The sequence below is a fragment of the Pantherophis guttatus genome, chromosome 3 (assembly GCF_059756535.1).
Source record: "Pantherophis guttatus breed Tessera chromosome 3, ASM5975653v1, whole genome shotgun sequence".
Classification (NCBI taxonomy): domain Eukaryota; kingdom Metazoa; phylum Chordata; class Lepidosauria; order Squamata; family Colubridae; genus Pantherophis; species Pantherophis guttatus.
In genome coordinates, this window is record NC_142065.1 from 210532806 (window position 1) to 210551085 (window position 18280).

The 18280-nt window shown below is 45.1% G+C and overlaps 1 protein-coding gene across 1 annotated transcript in view; it reads right to left on the bottom strand.

The window, feature by feature from the left end:
- The window catches only part of PTP4A3 (protein tyrosine phosphatase 4A3), a 93265-nt gene that overhangs the window by 56252 nt on the left and 18733 nt on the right, over positions 1-18280 (bottom strand). The window contains exon 2 of the mRNA XM_060681801.2: positions 11059-11181. The gene's annotated coding sequence lies outside the window, so the exon portion shown is untranslated. The remainder of the gene's footprint in view (positions 1-11058; positions 11182-18280) is intronic.

The window sequence follows — 18280 nt, forward strand, 5'->3', positions numbered from 1 at the left end:
TTGGTCTAGTATTAATCTAGGCGTTAACCTCTGTTTATCTGGACGTTGAGTGCCGGAGGAGTCTTTTTGTTCCCCTCTTGGCTTTTCGACTGTCTCTTTTAAATGGTATGTAAACATTGTTCATCTCTATGTGCCAGTCGATGGCTGATTTGTCTTGAGTGCCAGGCTTTTGTTACCTCGCTGAGTAACAAAACATCTGCAAGAAAACCACCCCCAGCTCAGAGAGCGCCAAGAACCCCTCACTTCAATCCTGAGCTACCACTATTCTCATCTAACGTTTGAATGGGTCACAAAATCTTGGGAAAATAACTCCCCGTAGTTTGCATCCAAAACAGCTGGGCTGACGTTAAGCAGTTCAATGTGGAAAGCTCTCCTTCGCGCTACCGATGCTAAAATGAATTCTAAATGTTAAACTCACCCGTGGGATTAATCTGTAAATTAAAATAAGGAAGCTCCGCTCTGCTGGGTTTTTAAGGGAATGGAGACAATAAAGTTGGCGTCCTCCAGATGTGTTAGCGGGGCCGAAGGGTTGCAACCACAATGTATCTGGAAGATACCACCGCAGCAGAAATGACATCTGTAGCGCCACAGCTGTAAACCATTTTTACCTCACACAGACTCTGCAGTCACCCAAAATCGCCAAGGAGACGAGTCAAAAGAAAAGGGCCTTAAGACAGGGAAAATTAGCTACAGGCAGTCCTCGACTTACGACCACAATTCTCACAAATTTCTGTTGTTATGTGAATTGGTTAAGCGAGCTTTGCCCCCGTTTTCCGGTCTTTCTTGCCACCGTTGTTAAGCGAATTACCTCAGTTCTTAAGTTAGTAAAACGGCTGTTGAGTGAAGCTGGCTTCCCCGTTGCTTGTCAGAAGGTCGCAAAAGAGGATTGCATGACCCCGGGACACTGCGACCGTCATAAATACGAAACCGTTTCCAAGTGTCTGAATTTAGATCACATGACCCTGGGGATGCAGAAACCGTCCTAAGTGTGAAAAATGGTCATAGGACACTTTTTCAGTTCTGTTGTTAATCGCAAACGGTCACTAAATGAACTGTTGTAAGTCAAGGACTACCTGTATGACAATCCAAGACCAGCACAGAACAAGAAAAATATTCCAGAATCAATAAGCAGCAAAACACGTGAAAGAAAGGATAAAATTAAAGGAAGTGGCAGAACTGGATTTAATCTTGGGATCTTATATTAACCACGGAGTGGTGCGGTGGCCGAGATGAAGCTCTCGCCTCACAATCAGGAGGCTGTGAGTTCGATCCTAGGTAGAAGCAGATATTTCTCTCTCTGGGCACAATGAGAATATATCTGCTGAACAAAACTCCGCATTGGCGACAGGAACGGCATCCGGCCAGTAAACACTCAGCTCCGTTCAGTTGCCCAGACTCCACCTCACAAGGGATTATGGCGTCGTTAAAAGAAGATGATGATATTATATTAAACCGCGATACCATCTCTTTCCTAGTAAGCAAAGTCTCTTAAAGCAATTTTCAACATCTTGAAGGTAGCGTCTAGATTTGGGTCAGTTAAGAGTGATCTGAGGTAAATCTTGATCTGCCTGAGAAGTTACTTACAGGACAGTTAGATCCTCGTTTTGCAACAATTCATTTAATGACCCTTTGAAATTATAAAAATTTAATAAATGAAATGAAATGAAATGAAGTTACAACGGCACAGAAAAAGTAACGATTTATGACGATTTTGCACGCTTATGACCATTGCAGCATCCCCTAATCATGTGATTTATATTCGGATGTTCGACAACTGACTCATATTTATGACGGTTGCAGAGTCCTGGGGTCACATGATCCTCTGTTGTGACTTTCTGACGAGCAAAGGAGCCTTGGCGGTGCAGCGGACTAAAGTGCTGTTAAGTAGCACTTAGCTGCCTTCAATTACTGCAAGTTCTAATCTCACCAGGCTCAAGGTTGACTCAGCCTTCCATCCTTCTGAGGTAGGTAAAATGAGGAGCCGGTTTGTGGGGGCAATAAACTGACTTTGTATAAAAAAAGAACACAACTTAAGGGGGGCCCGAAAGCCCTACTAAGCAGGTATATACAAAAGTATGAAGGCTATTGATTAAAAGCATTGTAAGCCGCCCTGAGTCTCCGGAGAAGGGCGGCATATAAATTGAATGAATGAATGAATCAATCAATCAATCAATCAATCAATCAATCAATAAAAATAAATAAATAAATAAATAAATAAATAAATAAATAAATAAATAAATAAATAAATAAAGTCCACGGGGAAGCCAGATTCACTTAACAACCAGGTTACTAAGGCAAAAGCTGCACCAATTCAGTTAACAACCGTAAAAATGATGCAAAACTCACTTATCCTTCCATTCCCCACTATCCTGTCAGAGCTGAAGAAGCTTCTTGGATGAGAAGTGAAACGTCTTCAAAAGGGAAAAAAAAAAACGCCAAGAAAGTCCAGTTGCCTCCTGAAAAAGCACCTTTGGGAAAACTCACCTAACAACTCTTTCACTTAGCAACCGGAATTCTGGGCTCAATTGTGATCGGAAGTTGAGGACTATCGACGTTATCGGTATCTTCGTACCGAAGGTTAACAACGCCATAGCATCTGGAGCAGTGGTAGGTTTCGAAATTTTTTACTACCGGTTCTGTGGGTGTGGCTTGGTGGGTGTGGCATGGCTTGGTGGGCGTTGCAGGGGAAGGATACTGCAAAATCCCCATTCCCCCCCACTCCAGGGGAAGGATACTGCAAAATCCCCATTCCCCCCCACTCCAGGGGAAGGATACTGCAAAATCTCCATTCCCTATCCACTCCAGGGGAAGGATTCTGCAAAACCTCCATTCCCTATCCACTCCAGGGGAAAGATACTGCAAAATCCCCATTCCCTCCCCACTCCAGGGGGAAGGATACTGCAAAATCTCCATTTCCTCCCCACTCCAGGGAGAAGGATTCTGCAAAATCTCCATTCCCTCCCCACTCCAGGGGGAAGGATACTGCAAAATCCCCATTCCCTCCCCACTCCAGGGGGAAGGATACTGCAAAATCCCCATTTCCTCCCGATTAGCGGAGACTCGGGACGCAGAGAATAGATGGGAGGCGGGGCCAGCCAGAGGTGGTATTTACCGGATCTCCGAACTACTCAAAATTTCCACTACCGGTTCTCCAGAACTCAGCAGAACTACCTCTGGTCTGGATCGCTGACTTGACGGAAGCCAACAAAAATAAAAGCTTGAAAATGAGCAAACTGCAAAGCTTACAACTGTGGAAGGTAGAGAGGACTTAGAAGGGAGGGAGGGAGAGAGTTCGTGTCGGAGTCACGGGGAAAACCCGGGTACATTTTACACTCCAGGGCATTGCCACGGCCAGCACAGGCATGAGAAGGCCGCACCTGCAGCTGGCACCGGCTACAAGGTGGAGGCTAAACCAGGCCTTGCACAATTTCGACCTCACAGATCCGCAAGATCCCCAGCCTTTGGCAAACCGGGTCAACTCAGTTCACTCCCTGGCTCTCCGTGTGATCTTCCAATGTTTACTCCAGGTGTGCAAGGATCTGATTCCAAGGGGTGTCCGTCCATCCATCCACCCTTCCCTTTCCCTCCCTCCCTCCATATTCCTTATCTTTCTTATCTTCCTTTCCTTTCATCCATCTATCTCCATCCATATCCATTTATCCAACCATATCTAACTATCTTCTATATCTATCTATCTATCTATCTATCTATCTATCTATCTATCTATCTATATCTATCTACAGTATCTATCTATCTATCTATCATCTATCTATCTATCTATCATCTATCTATCTATCTATATCTATCTACAGTATCTATGTACAGTATCTATCTATCCAACCAACCATCCATCCATCTATCCATCCATCCATATCTATCTACAGTATCTATCTATCTATCTATCTATCTATCTATCTATCTATCTATCTATTCCTATCTATCCAAATCTCTCTCTCCATCCATCCATCCATATCTATCTATCCATCCCTCCATATCTATCTATCCATCCCTCCATATCTATCCATCCATCCCTCCATCTCTATCTATCCATCCATCCATCCCTCCATATCTATCTATCCATCCATCCCTCCATATCTATCTATCCATCCATATCTATCTGTCCATCACTCCATCCCTTCATATCTATCTATCCATCCATCCCTCCATATCTATCTATCTATCTATCTATCTATCTATCTATCTATCTATCCATCCCTCCATATCTATCTATCCATCCATCCATCCCTCCATATCTATCTATCTATCTATCTATCCATCCATCCATCCATATCTATCTGTCCATCACTCCATCCCTTCATATCTATCCATCCATCCATCCATCCATCCATCCCTCCATATCTATCTATCTATCTATCTATCTATCTATCTATCTATCTATCTATCCATCCATATCTATCTATCCATCCATCCATCCCGCCATATCTATCTATCTATCCATCCATATCTATCTGTCCATCACTCCATCCCTTCATATCTATCCATCCATCCATCCATCCATCCATCCATCCATCCATCCATCCATCCATCTCTAACATCTGCCTGCCTGCCTACATATCCATCCATTACAACAGTTCGCTTAGTGACCATTCAAAGTTACAACAGCACTGAAAAGAGTGACTTACGACCGTTTTTCACATACGACATTTCCAACATCCCCATGATCATGTGATCAAAATTCAGATGTTTGGCAACTGGTTCATCTTTATGACCAGTTATGACCAGCAACTTATGTCCATCGTGGTCATGTCCCAAGGCCATGTGGTCGCTTTTTGCGACCTTTTGACAAGCAAAGTCCACAGGGAAGCCAGGGCTCACTTAACAACTGATTTACTAAGTTATCAACTGCAGTGATTCACTTAACAACGGTGGCAAGGAAGGTCGTAAAATGGGGCAAAACACACTTAACAAGTCAAACTCAATTTCATTGAGGGCCGCATCAGGGTTGTTTGACCTCGGGGGCGGGGAGAAGGGGGGGGGCTTGGCAGGGGTAGGCATAGCAAGCTCGACATCACTCGTGTCGGGGGCACCTGTAGTGGCCAACTCCTTCCTTCCTTCCTTCCTCCCTCCCTCCCTCCCTCCTCTTTCTTTTTTCTTTCTTCCCCTCTTTCCTTATTTTTCCTTCCTTGCTCTCTTCCCATCTGTCCTTCTTTTTCTTTGTCATTCCCCTTTCCCTTCCCTTCTTGCATGCTCAAATGCAAAAGGGGAAAACATTTCTCTTTTTGGTTAGTTTTTAGTTTGTCTTGATAGCCCTCTGCCAGCAAAAATGCCCGCTCCCCCCCAGCTCTGTTTTCGCTGGCAGAGGGCTGCAGGAGGCCGTCTAGGCCAAAAGCTGTTTTCAGGATGGCCCTCAGGGCCAGATCTAAGCCCCCCGTGGCCCCTGGGTCTTGAGTTTGAGTCTAAGACAAGAGCCCCCCACCCAACCTTTTGGGCATTGGGGACCAGTTCCATGGAGCGTTATTTTTCCGTGGGGAGGATTTTGGTTTTGCACGCTTGCGTGGACCACTGCTAGCCAGGACCAAGGACTGGTGCCGGGCTGCGGACTATGGGTCGGGGACCCCTGACCTAAGAAAAATGCAAAGTTGAAATCTTGATGTTCTCCAAAATTTTGGGAAGAAGAAGAGCTTTAAGTCACGCAGGGCAATGACACTGAGCAACATTTGAGGCTGTCCTACAGGATTCTCGGTTGGAATCTGCAGGAGACACCTGGACAGACCTTAATAACAATAACAACAACAAGGTGTCTTCATTACACACCTTCACGAAGGTGTGGCACAGATCAAAAGAAAAACACAACCGTTGCACAATTCTGCTTCGCCAAATTAGTTCACGGCTCAATTGTCCCCCCTCCCGCCCCAGTAAAAACCAATATTCAGAATTGAAACAAATCAAAAGACAACCACGGAACGCCTTAGGAGGGTTGAAGAGTTTGCAAACAGCCGTAATTAATATAAAGACAAATAGTATCTTGAGAGCTATCCATCTCCAGGAAAGTAAAATAATGTAATTAAAGCCTAGAGCCGTGATGGTGAGCCTATGGCATGCGTGCCAGAAATGTCATGCAGAGCTATCTCTATGGGCACGCGAGCCGTTGCCAATTGTTCTTCCAGGTCTTGGAGACAGCCAGTTGGTCTTCACGTGTGTGGGAATGCCGGAAACCAGAAGAGCGGCCGCCCGGTGGGCATGCGCGCCCCAGGCAGCTGCTCTTCCGGTTTCTCCCAGGTCTTCTGGTTTCTGGCGCACCTGTGCGCGCAAAGACCAGCTGGCCGGTGCTCATGTGTGCGCCAAAAAACGGAAGATCCTCTTCCCAGCGTTCGCATGTGCACTGGGTGGCTACTCTTCCAGTTTCCAGCTTGCGCATGTGCACCAGCCAGCTGGTCTTTGCACCCACATGCGTGCCAGAAACCAGAAGACCTGTTCTGTCCCCAACCACACGCACACATACCAACAGACGTTCAAGAGTTAAAGACCAAACCAGCCGGCAAAATCCTTTTCCTTAAGATAACAGAACTTGGCAACAACCTAGTGGCTGCCTGCCAAGAGTTTATTATTTACGAAGAGGAGAGATAACTTCTCCCCACTCCTGGTACATCAAAAGAAACAGCTCAATAATTACGGAGTCAATCAAGTCCAGAGATAATCCAGCAAAGTCTATAGCAAAAAGTCCGGCAATGCAGAATGGCGTAGAAGTTTTCAGCTTTGTTCGTCACAAGGTTTGACTGGCCACCGCGCTCCCTTTTATATCCTGTGGGGTGTGGTCCAGTGACTCAGCCTAATCTCGGGCACGCCTTTTCTTCTGTTGCGCACGCTTATCTCTGCGACGCTGGCGTGGATCCAGCCAAGACTCATTACCCTTATCACTGTCCATCTGTGGCTGCGTGGACGTGCTTGGCCCCAGCCCTATCTCTTGCCCTTCAGCGGACTCCGAAGGCATTCCCAGAGAGGAGGGTCCTGGAGAGGGAGGTCTTGCCAACTCCGCTCCTTCACTCTCGGAGTCCTCTCCTGCCGATGACACAGGCTCAGGTAACGGAGCCACAACAAGACCAGGTGGCCGGTGCACATGCGTGCATCAGAAACCGGAAGAGCAGCTGCCCGGCACACGCATGAGTACTGGGCGGCTGATCTTCTGGTTCCTGGCACACATGCATGTGCGCTCCTGTGTCGGCACTCGGTGCCAAAAAGGTTTGCCAACACTGGCCTAGAATAACTCACTAGCCAAATACAGATAGTCCTCGGCGTACGACCAAAACGGAGCCCCAAATCTCTGTCATTAAGCAACAGTTAAGTGAGTCACATCCCATTGTATGACCTTTCTTGCCACCGTTGTTAAGTGAACCGCTTAACATTTGTTCAGTTAGTCCCATGGTTGTTAAGTGAAACTGGCTTCCCCATGGACGTTGATTGTTGGAAGGCCGCAAAAGGGGATCACGTGACCTGGGGACACTGCAACCGTCATAAATATGAGTCAGTTGCCAGGCGTCTTGAATTTTTGTCACCTGACCATGGGGATGCTGCAATGGTCGTAAGTGTGAAAAACGGTCGTAAGTCGCTTTTTTCAATGCTGTCGTAACTTTGAATGATCACTAAACAAACTGTTGTAAGTCGAGGACTACCTGTAATAGGCAGAAAACTAGAAAAATACAACACAGATGAGAACACTTATGACCGTTGCTGCATCCCCATGGTCACGTGATCAAAATTCAGGTCCTTGGCAACCGACTCATATTTATGACGGTTGTAGTGTTCCGGGGATCATTTAATCCCCTTTTGTGACCTTCAGACAAACGAAGTCATCGGGGAAGCCAGATTCATTTAACAACCGGGTTCCTAATTTAACAAGTGCAGTGGTTCACTTAACAACGGTGGCAAGAAAAGGGGCAGAACTCACTTAACAAGTGTCTTGCTTAGCAACGGCAAGTTTGAGCTCCATTGAGGTCCTAAGTCAAGGACTACCTGTAGATCTGAAGGACACCACCTGAAGAAAGACGGAAGATTCACATATAGTTGGAAAGAGCTTTGGAAGATCTTCAAGAAAGTCCACACCCCAAAACCAAAAGTGGGAGAAGAACCCAGGAAAGGTCAACTCCTAGTCTTGGGATGTCCCCATCGGACATCTCAAGTGGCCTGGAAGAGGTGGACCATCAGGCATCCTGGACACGTTCCAGAACCTGAAGCTTTCTTCCAAAGCTTCACGTTCTAGAACTTGTCTTCTAGGCCTCTGTTGTGGCCTGCCAGCGGCCAGCGGATCTGGCAGCAGATTCGGACAGTGAGGAGGTCGGGGAGGAACATGGGCCAGTCCTGGAGTCTGGGGAAGGCTCTGATGAGGGCTCTGCGTCGGAGGCAGAGAGGGGACCAGGGCTGTATGCCAGTTATCAGCTGCCTTCTGAGTCAGACATCAGTGAGGCAGACGAACAGCTGGAGCCTGTTCCCAGTGTGCGCATGAGCAGAGTTGCCAGACAAAGGGAACAGCTAAAGGACAAGGGTCGACTTGGTAGTAAGGCCACAGGTGGACGATGGTCCCTCCCAGAGGAAATGAAAGAGGAGCGACTGGGGAGTGGAGCTTGCAGGAGACTCTTAGTTCATTCCTGCATTCTTGCCAGGTATTGCGGCATCTGAAAGATATCGGCCTGGCCACTCTCCAAAACTGATAAAGGTCGGTAACTGTGAACTACCTTGAAAAACTTTGCTGGAGAGGAATTCACTGTAAATTAAATAAAAGAGGTTTATCGGGACGAGGATTTGGCTTTGTGCTGCTGGGGAAGCCTGGGTCAGGACAGCCTCTTCCAAAGCTTCACTAGGAGGAACAGATCTCCCTTAATCCATCGTAGGTTGCCTGGAAGCATTTAAAGCTGAGGGACTCATTTTGCTAACCGCTCTACCAGAAGAACCCCAATTGCTCGATGCAAGAAATTTCTTCCACTTTCAAGCTCTTCTGATGTGGTTGAAGAGCTGGCTTTGAAATGCAGATGGATCAACGAGACCAGGGTGGTCCTTCTTCATTTCTTCGTGGATCATCCAGCTCTCCGTTCTATTTCTCCCCCCAAGCTGAAAAAGTGGCCTTCAACCCCACATCCTCCTAGCTTTCCTGATGCACTGGAGCAACCCCTCCTCTTCCTCCAAGGAACCTGGTTTAAGTTCTCAAACCCATCCATTCGTGGTCAAGGACGTAAAATGGGCATGTTCTCCAAAGCCTGCGATTTTAGGCGGTATCTCCCAGAGTACTATGTTTTTTGGTCTTTTAAATGAAGGAAATCTGGGTTTTCTCCTTTTATTCCTCCATAAGGAGCATTGGTATACCGTATTTTTCGGAGTATAAAAGACACTTCTCCCCGCCCCCCACCCCAAGAGGCTGAAAATTTGGGTGCGTCTTATCCTCCGAATGTAATTTTTTCAAAGCTTTTTTTCATCCCTAACGAGGTGCTAGCGAGTGAAGCGAAGGCTTCGCCTGCTTTTCTCATTGCTTCTCTCTCCAAAGATCAGCTATGCTTTAGAATCGGTTTTTCACTCTAACGAGGCGCTAGCGAGTGAAGCATCTTCTATGCTTTGCCTGCTTTTCTCATTGCTTCTCTCTCCAAAGATCAGCTATGTTTTAGAAGCTTTTAGCCCTAAAGAGGCACTAGGGGGTGAAGTGAAGGTTTCGCCTGCTTTTCTCATTGCTTCTCTCTCCAAAGATCAGCTGTGCTTTAGAATCAGTTTTTCAGCTCTAACGAGGTGCTAGCGAGTGAAGCATCTTCTATGCTTGCCTGCTTTTCTCATTGCTTCTCTCTCCAAAGATCAGCTGTGTTTTAGAAGCTGATTTTTAGCCCTAAAGAGGCGCTAGTGGGTGAAGGCTTCGCCCACTTTTCTCATTGCTTCTCTCTCCAAAGATCAGCTGTGCTTTAGAAGCTGTTTTTCAGCCCTAACAAGGCGCTAGCGAGTTAAGCGAAGGCTTCGCCTGCTTTTCTCATTGCTTCTCTCTCTGAAGATCAGCTGTGCTTTAGAAGCTGTTTTTTATCCCCAAGCAGGGGATAAAAAGCATGTGTGCGTGCTCAAAATCAGCACACTAATGTGCTGGAGCTGACCAGACTAAGGACGCTAGCCAGATGAATACCTGGTAGACAGATTTCCCCCCCACCCCACCTATTTTCCTCCCCCAAAACTAAGCTGCGTCTTACACTCCGGTGCGTCTTATACTCCGAAAAATATGGTATTTTGTCTATCTTCCAACTAAATCTTCAGATTCTGGGTGGAACTATCAAATGTGGTGTAGGTTTTCCTGCCTAGGCGGGGGGCTGGACTAGAAGACCTCCAAGGTCCCTTCGAACTATGTTATTCTGTTAAATATTGTGGGGTGCTTTCTGTGCTTGGTTCTTTTCTTGCAGACGTTTCATGACCCAACTAGAGAACGTCATCGGTGCTGGGTGATGGAATGTCTGCAAGAAAACCACCAAGCTCAGAGAACATCATGGACCCCAAAGTTGTCCTCCTCCTCTCTGCAAACCACACTCTCTTCTAGCACTGATGATGTTACCAAGATGGGTAATGAAACGTCTGCAAGAAAACAACCAAGCTTAGAGAGCCCTGAAGACCTTACTATCCTCCTCCTCTCCACAAACCCCACTCTTATTAACACTGATGATGTTACCTAGTTGGGTAATAAAAGGTCTGCAAGAAAACAACCAAGCTCAGAGAACACCAAGGACCTCACACTTCAACCCGGAGCTAGAAATATTCTATTTGTTCTATTAAATATTATTAAGTAGCTATTACTATTTATTTTATTTATTTATTTTATTCAATTTGTATACCGCCTTTCTCCTAGTGGACTCAGGGCGGTGCACAGCCAGAACTAAAACACAAACCAATACAAAATTTAAAATTTTTAAAAGAATCACATGACTTTGGCCCAAAATTTAAAACATTCAAACTAAAACCCATTGACAATTTAAAAAGCTAAAAAGAAAACAGGCAGTCCTCGGTTTACAATAGCGTCTCAAATAAAGCAGCTTCCCTCTGTTTGGGACAATCCACCCCATCATCCTTCAGCGCTGGGTGACTTACCAAAATTAGAACCGATTTCCAGAACGGTGCCCGATATAGCCCAACGCCGTGCCAAATAATTTCATCTCCGTTCTTGGATTTCCATCCTTGGCACCTTCCCAAGTCACAATGCGCCAATTGCACCTGGGAAGGAAAAGAAGACGGGTTGAAATTCTACAGCCGCCGAACGGAACCTTCAAACGGCTCAGTCCTCGAACTTACAACCATTCGTTTAGTGACTGTTCGGATTTAACGACAGCCCTGAAAAAAGTTTTTCCACTATAAATAGGAAAGTTCTGTTATGTTCATTACTTCAAGGACGGAAGACAAAACTTCTAGTCCCAAAGACCGACCCAGATTGGATCGTGGAACATAAATGACTATGCAATGAAATTGTGAGAAGCTCCCCCCCTCCCCGAAAAATGAAATATTTTGGGAAATATTAAAAAAATGTTATACTTCCCCAAAGGGAGAAACATGCTCTTAAAGACAGAAAGCAGACTCATGTCTTTCTGAATAGCCCCCAGCAGATACTTTGCGCCCATTAAGAAAAATTAGATTAGAATAGAATAACAGGCAGGAAACCAGTGACGGTGAACCTTTTCGAGACCGAGTGCCCACACTGCAACCCAAAACCCACTTATTTATCACAAAGTGCCAACACGGCAATTTAAGCTGAATAATGAGGTTTTACTACCTAAAATAATGATAAACAAGGCAAGAGTTCAGCTAATTGTTCTAAGAAAAACTTGATAAATGCACTTTTATGCTCCTTCATTTTTTTTCCTGCTTTTGAAATATTACGTTTAGCAACAATAAAAAAGAAAAACTTTTGTAATATCATTTCTCTTTACCTCCCTTTTTCTCTCCCTCTCTCTCGTTCCCTCCCTCTCTTCCCACCTTCTCTCTGTTTCTCTCTCTCTCTTTTTCCCTCCCTCTTTCTCCCGGGGAGGAGGGAAGGAACCCCTGAACTGATGCTGGGTAGTGGGAATCTGACGTCCGGAGGCAGACGCAGCTGGCCGGTGGGGAGACGGGGCATCCCAACACAGGCAGCTCTGCAGGAAAAGCAACTGTCATCCGGGAGGCCAGAGCGAGCCCATGACGCAGGGTCGCATTGTGGCTCCGTGTTGTAATGGGCTCCGGGAGGAGGGGACTCAGTCTCCCACATTGTTAAGCACGCTTATTGTCACTGTGCTGCGCAAGGCGCTGCGAGGGAAGAGGTCAGGCCATGGAGGAAGCAACAGCAAATGTACCGTGATGAAGGTGGAATGCTGTTTTGCGCAAAGGCAAGTGCAGGGATGCTTCCGTCCTGCACTAACTTTCGTTTCCCTGCAAACAACGCCAAGAAACGCGATGGAGTGGAGTTGGGGCAATGGCGCGCAATTGCCCACAGAGAGGTCTCTGAATACCACCTCTGGCATGCGTGCCATAGGTTCACCACCACTGAATGCCATTTCAGACCAATGGTTGTCCAATCTCTTCTTAAAAGGGACAATTGACAACTTCTGGAGGCAAGTTGTTCCACTGGTTAATTGTTCTAACTGTCAGGAAATTTCTCCTTAGATTGGGCCAGCCTATTCCCAAGACAAAAGAGCTCCAGGGTGATGGGATAAAGGACAGGACATTGAGAAAAGTGGAAATAACACCTGTCCATTAAGAAAAGCAGGCTAGAGGTAAGACCTGTGTTTTCCCCAAAATAAGACCAGGTCTTATATTAATTTTTGCTCCAAAAGACTCATTTCTGGTTAGGTCTTATTTTGGGGAAAGTACAGTACCTCCGTCTGCTGACGATCTTAACTGGGGCTTATTTTTGGGGTAGGGCTTATATTACGAGCACCCTGAAAAATCATGCTAGGCCTTATTTTCGGGGAAAGAGGTTAGATAAAATCAATTACACATGTCCAACAGCATTAGGATTAAGGAAATGATAATTAAGACCCATCATGAGCCTTTGCGAAACAAGTAAAAGCCAAACAAATCATAAAAACACACAAGGCAAGTCTCCAGATTGCACAATTCTGTAAAAACCACGTGAAACCAAACTCAGTTGGTAAACTGGCCCAGAACCACAAACCCGGTTGGTTCTGCTTCATCAATAAATGGTCCTCCTTTCCAATCAACCTCCAGCCTCTGTTTTATTTCCAGCATCTTTCTCCTGGCTTGGAACTGAACCCAGTTGGATTTTCCTTCCAATACAATAATAATATTCAGACTAGGAACAGGTCAAGTCGAGATGCTACCCTAAAACCTATCACCGCTGGATTTTAAAAATAATCTTTCCAGGGAAGTATTGCTCATTATCTAATTATTATTATTTTTTTCAGCCTTCCAACTGAAAAGTTTTAACAGGATGCCAAACTGAGCGGGAATCTTCCTTCATGATTTGTTAAAGTCAGTTGGGCAAAGTTACTTGGCAGCTCGACAACTTTTTGCACAAATCTGCTATTTAATGAAGCTCCTTTTAATTTAATCAACAGAGGAAGTCCACTAAAAATGGAAGATCTAATCTCTGCAGCCACCTGGGTCCTTTTTCTTGTTCCTGAAAGCCAAGATTTAACTCGGCTAATCTTTTGGGGACAAAATTGTGTTTTTAAACCCAACGGCTAAGGGTTATATTGACGGAAATACAGGTAGCCCTCAACTTACGACCACAATTCAGCCCGATATTTATGTTGCTAAGCGAGACATTTGTTAAGGGAGTTTTGCCCCATTTTATGACCTTGCTTGCCGAAGTTGTTAAGCAAACCACTGCCACTGTTAAGTTAGTTGTTAGGATATGGTGTAAGCCTAACAGGTTGTCCAGGCAATATATGTGTTCTATAACTTTAAATGTATTCTGTAACTCTAAGATGTAATGCTGAGTAATTGTACTGCTGAGTCATTGTAATGACTAATGACTGCTGACTAACTGCTGACTGCAATTATCATAATTGTACTGTTCAGTCATTGCACTGCTGACTTCACTTATCTTAAGTGGATAATTACTAGTATAAACTGTATATAAGGAGGAAGCCGAGCTATAGTCATTGTTGGAACTGCTCTCATCATTGCTTGACTTGCTGCTTGACTTGCTGGTTGAAACTGTTACTGTTGTGTGTGAAGAAGTGGATGGATCTGCTATCATCGTGATTTGTTACCAGCGTGAATTACTGCTGTTTGTCTGGTAAGAAGATATCTGTAACTTCGGACTGATTTGAATGGCTAAAGACTTGGATTGACTAAAAGACTATGCAATTGTTTTTCACTACAAAGTAAAAGCTTTGTTAAACCAGTTTGTATGTATTGTATTCATTGCTCTCAGTACCGTTTCTCTGTGCACTTACTCTGCTGGTTGGTAACACAACAATATCCTTAACATTAGTCACACGGTTGAGTGAATCTGCCTTTCCTTTGCTTGTCCCAAGGTCACAATAGGGGATCACAAGACTTTGAGACACTGCAACCGTCATAAATATGAATCAGAATTTCAATCACATGACCACAGGGATTGCTGCAACGGTCATTAAGTGCGAATAACGGTCGTAAGTCCCTTTTTTCAGGGCCGTTGTAACTTCCAACGGTCACTAAACAAACTGTTGTTAAGTCAAGGACCACCTGCACACAGTAAAGTCTTCATGTATTACAGGGGTGGGCAACTGTGGCCCTTTTACAACCTGTGGACTTCAACTCCCAGAATTCCTGAGGCAGCTGTCTCAGGAATTCTGGGAGTTGAAGTCCACAGGTTGTAAAAGGGTCCCAGTTGCCCATTCCTGATGTATTAAATTTGGTTTGATATTTTGTTAAATCAATCTATCACTGAAATAAAAGATATTTTGCAACAGGGGCGTCAAAGTCAAGGCCCACAGGCTGGATGCGGCCTGCAAGGGTGCTTAGATCTGGTCCACAGGGCTGGCCTGGAAATACCAAAGGACCGGCCCGTGGTGACTCTGCCGGCCAAACACGGGCCGCGTGGGGTCCCCCAGCAGCCCGTTTTCGGCCAGCAGAGTGCTGCAGGTGGTCAAAAACGGGCTGTGTGGGGGTTACCCCACTTTGGCCAGCAAAGTGCTGCAGAAGGCCGTCCAGGCTGAAAACGGGACGCAGGGGGGGCCGTGCAAAGCTGCTCTGTGCCCCGTTTTGGCCGGCAGGTGCTGCAGGAGGCATTCAACCTGTACCCGTTCTTTTCTCCCCACCCACCCCCCCTCTGCGGCTGGGCCAAGGAGGGGAGCTACAATCCTGATCCGGCCCTCAAAGAAATCCAGTTGGGACACCCCCGTTTTATTTTTATTTATTTTTTAATTTGATTTATATGCCGCCCTTCTCCGGAGATTCAGTGCGGCTTACAATGTTCTCAGCAATAGCCTTCATCCTTTTGTATATTTATACAAAGTCAGCTTATTGCCCCCACAACTGGGTCCTCAATTTACCTACCTTAGAAAGGATGGAAGGCTGAGTCAACCTTGAGCCTTGGCGAGATTCGAACCTGCAGTAATTGCAGGCAGCTGGTCTTAATAACCAGCTTAATAACAGGGTGCCTTAGACCACTGTACTACCAAGGCTCTTTTACAGCTTCCTTCCTTTAGAAAGCTCGTGAAGTCAGTGCAATCTTATCCAAAACGTGCAATGGTTTTTTTCAAACGAAATGTTTACTTGTTCGTGGTTTGCAGAGAGCAGAAAGGATTTTAAGGGCGTCCTTAAAAACAAACCACAAGGATGTCACAAGGACCTTTGAGGAGCCCGTCAGTTTCGCTGGACTCCATGGGGAGAGAGATTTGTCCCCAGGTAACCTCCTCACTGGCTTGAGTAGGAGTTCTCATTTACTCATTGTACAACGAACGTCTTGTCACCTACAACTGGTTGCCAAGAACTTAAAAAGGACTGGATTTTTGTCCTGAACAAATATTGAACTGAGATGATGAAGGATTGCAAGGTGAAAGAGAGAGAGAGTGAGTGAGAGTGAGTGAGTGAGAGAGAGAGAGAGAGAGAGAGAGAGAGAGAGAGAGAGAGAGAGAGAGAGAGAGATCTTTACTACAGACAGTTCTCGAATTACAACTTCAAGGACTGGTCGAACCTGCTACTCATTCAGCACCATCATAACTCCGAATGGTCGCTGAAAGGAGCGGTCATTAATTGAGGACTTTCTGTATCTAGAACAGGGGTGAAATGCTCCCGATTCAGACCAGATCACCCGATCCGGTAGCGATGGCGGTGGGTGATTCGGAGAACCGATAGCAAAAATCCCTGCAACCCCCCCCATGCCCAGCTGAGCCCCACGATCATCAGAGGCTTTTTTTTTTACTTTTAAAGGGATTTTTTCTACAACCTCTTCTGACGAAAAAATGCTTTTAAAAGTAAAAAAAAAAAGCCTCTGATGACCACGCGGCTCAGCTGGGATCGTCAGAGGCTTTTAAAAGCATTTTTTCTACAACCTCTAGAAAAAATGCTTTTAAAAGCCTCTGACGATCCCAACTGAGTTGCCTGATCGTCAGAGGCTTTTTTTTTCTTTTAAAAACATTTTTTCTACAACCTCTTCAGCCGAAGAGGTTGTAAAAAAAAAAGCTTTTAAAAGCCTCTACCGATCAAGCAACTCAGCTGGGATCGTCAGAGGCTTGTAAAAGAAAAAAAAGCCTCTGCTGATCAGGCAACTCAGCTGGGGTCATCAGAGGCTTTTAAAAGCATTTTTTTACAACCTCTTATGCCAAAGAGATTATAGAAAAAATGGTTTTAAAAGTAAAAAAAAAAAAGTTGGCCACGCCCACCGTCACATTACCCCTTTCCACCAAGCCACGCCCACAGAAACGGTAGTAACAAATTTTACATTTCACCACTGATTTGTGCGTGTTCTTCTTGACAATAACAGTAATTATCAGAGCTTATCATGGAATGCCAGGCTGATCAGCTGACTTAGTTGATTATGGGAATGCTGTAGGTGTAATATAACTTGATTTTAGCCATGCACCTTAGGATATTCTGAACAGCAAGTTATTTAAATGTGGGTTCACTAGCATGACATTTAAGGAGAGGCACAGTTGAAAAAACACACTCAAGGAGCCCTCATCAATATTTCCTGATCGAAACATAATGAGAGAATTTGGATTTGCAGGGTCCTTGGGGACTCTCTGAACTTGGCTGTTTTCTCGCAGACATTTCATAGCCGAACTATGTAACATCATCAGTGCTATCAAATATTCAAATACTACATCAGCATTTTTTCCTATTCTATTGCTTAATTTGGATCCCTGCAACCTAGTAGATGATTGAGTTGATGCTCTTCTTTCAACTGTTATGATTTGATATGCGAAGCAATACTTTTATTTCAAATTGTATCACCGATTAAAAAGAAAAATGGGTATAAAAGACCCCGGTTCAAACTTGGCACGTGATTCCAAAGTGGGAAAATAACCCCAAGACTAGTCTGATTCACAAATCATCCAATGAGAGTTTCTAAACTAACTGCATAAACTCTAGAAAAAGTGCAGAGAAGAGCAACCAGGATGATTAGGAGACTGGAGACTAAAACATACGATGAACGGTTGCAGGAACTGGGCCTGGCTAGTCTAGTGAAGAGAAGGACCAGGGGAGACAGGATCGCGGTCTTCCAATATTTGAGGGGCTGCTACAGAGAGAAAGGGGTCAAGCTGTTTTCCAAAGCACCCGAAGGCCAGACAAGGAATAATGGATGGAAACTGATCAGAGAAAGATTCAACCTGTAAACAAGGAGGAATTTTCTGACAGTGAGAACATCAGAATAGATGTTGCCTTCAGAAGTTGTGGGAGCTTCATCACTGGAGGCTTTCAAGAAGAGACTGGACTGCCATCTGTCAGAAATGGTATAGGGTCTCCTGCTTGAGCAGGGGGTTGGACTAGATGACCTACAAGGTTCCTTCCTGTTAATCTGTAGCGACTATATCATTCAATAAATCACAATAAAACAAATAACAGCTTTGTGCAATGCGTGAATTACAACAGAGTGATCAAAGTTGAATTGGTACGCGTAGATATAACGTAAAGAAAAGAACTGGTCTTTGTGTCGGGATAAACAGCCTCCTGGGTTGACAAAGTGAGATTTTGCTATTCATGTACAAGGATTGGATTCTGTGAGTCACGCAAAAAAATGGGTTTCTGCAGGAGGTGTCACTCCTACGGCAGCTTATCTCGGTTTACAAATCCCTGGGAAAGAAACCAGAGCTGTCATCTGAAACCATGTTTACCAAATGCCCTGCAGAGATTCACTCTGACAGGAAGAAGCTCGATTAACCAAAAACAA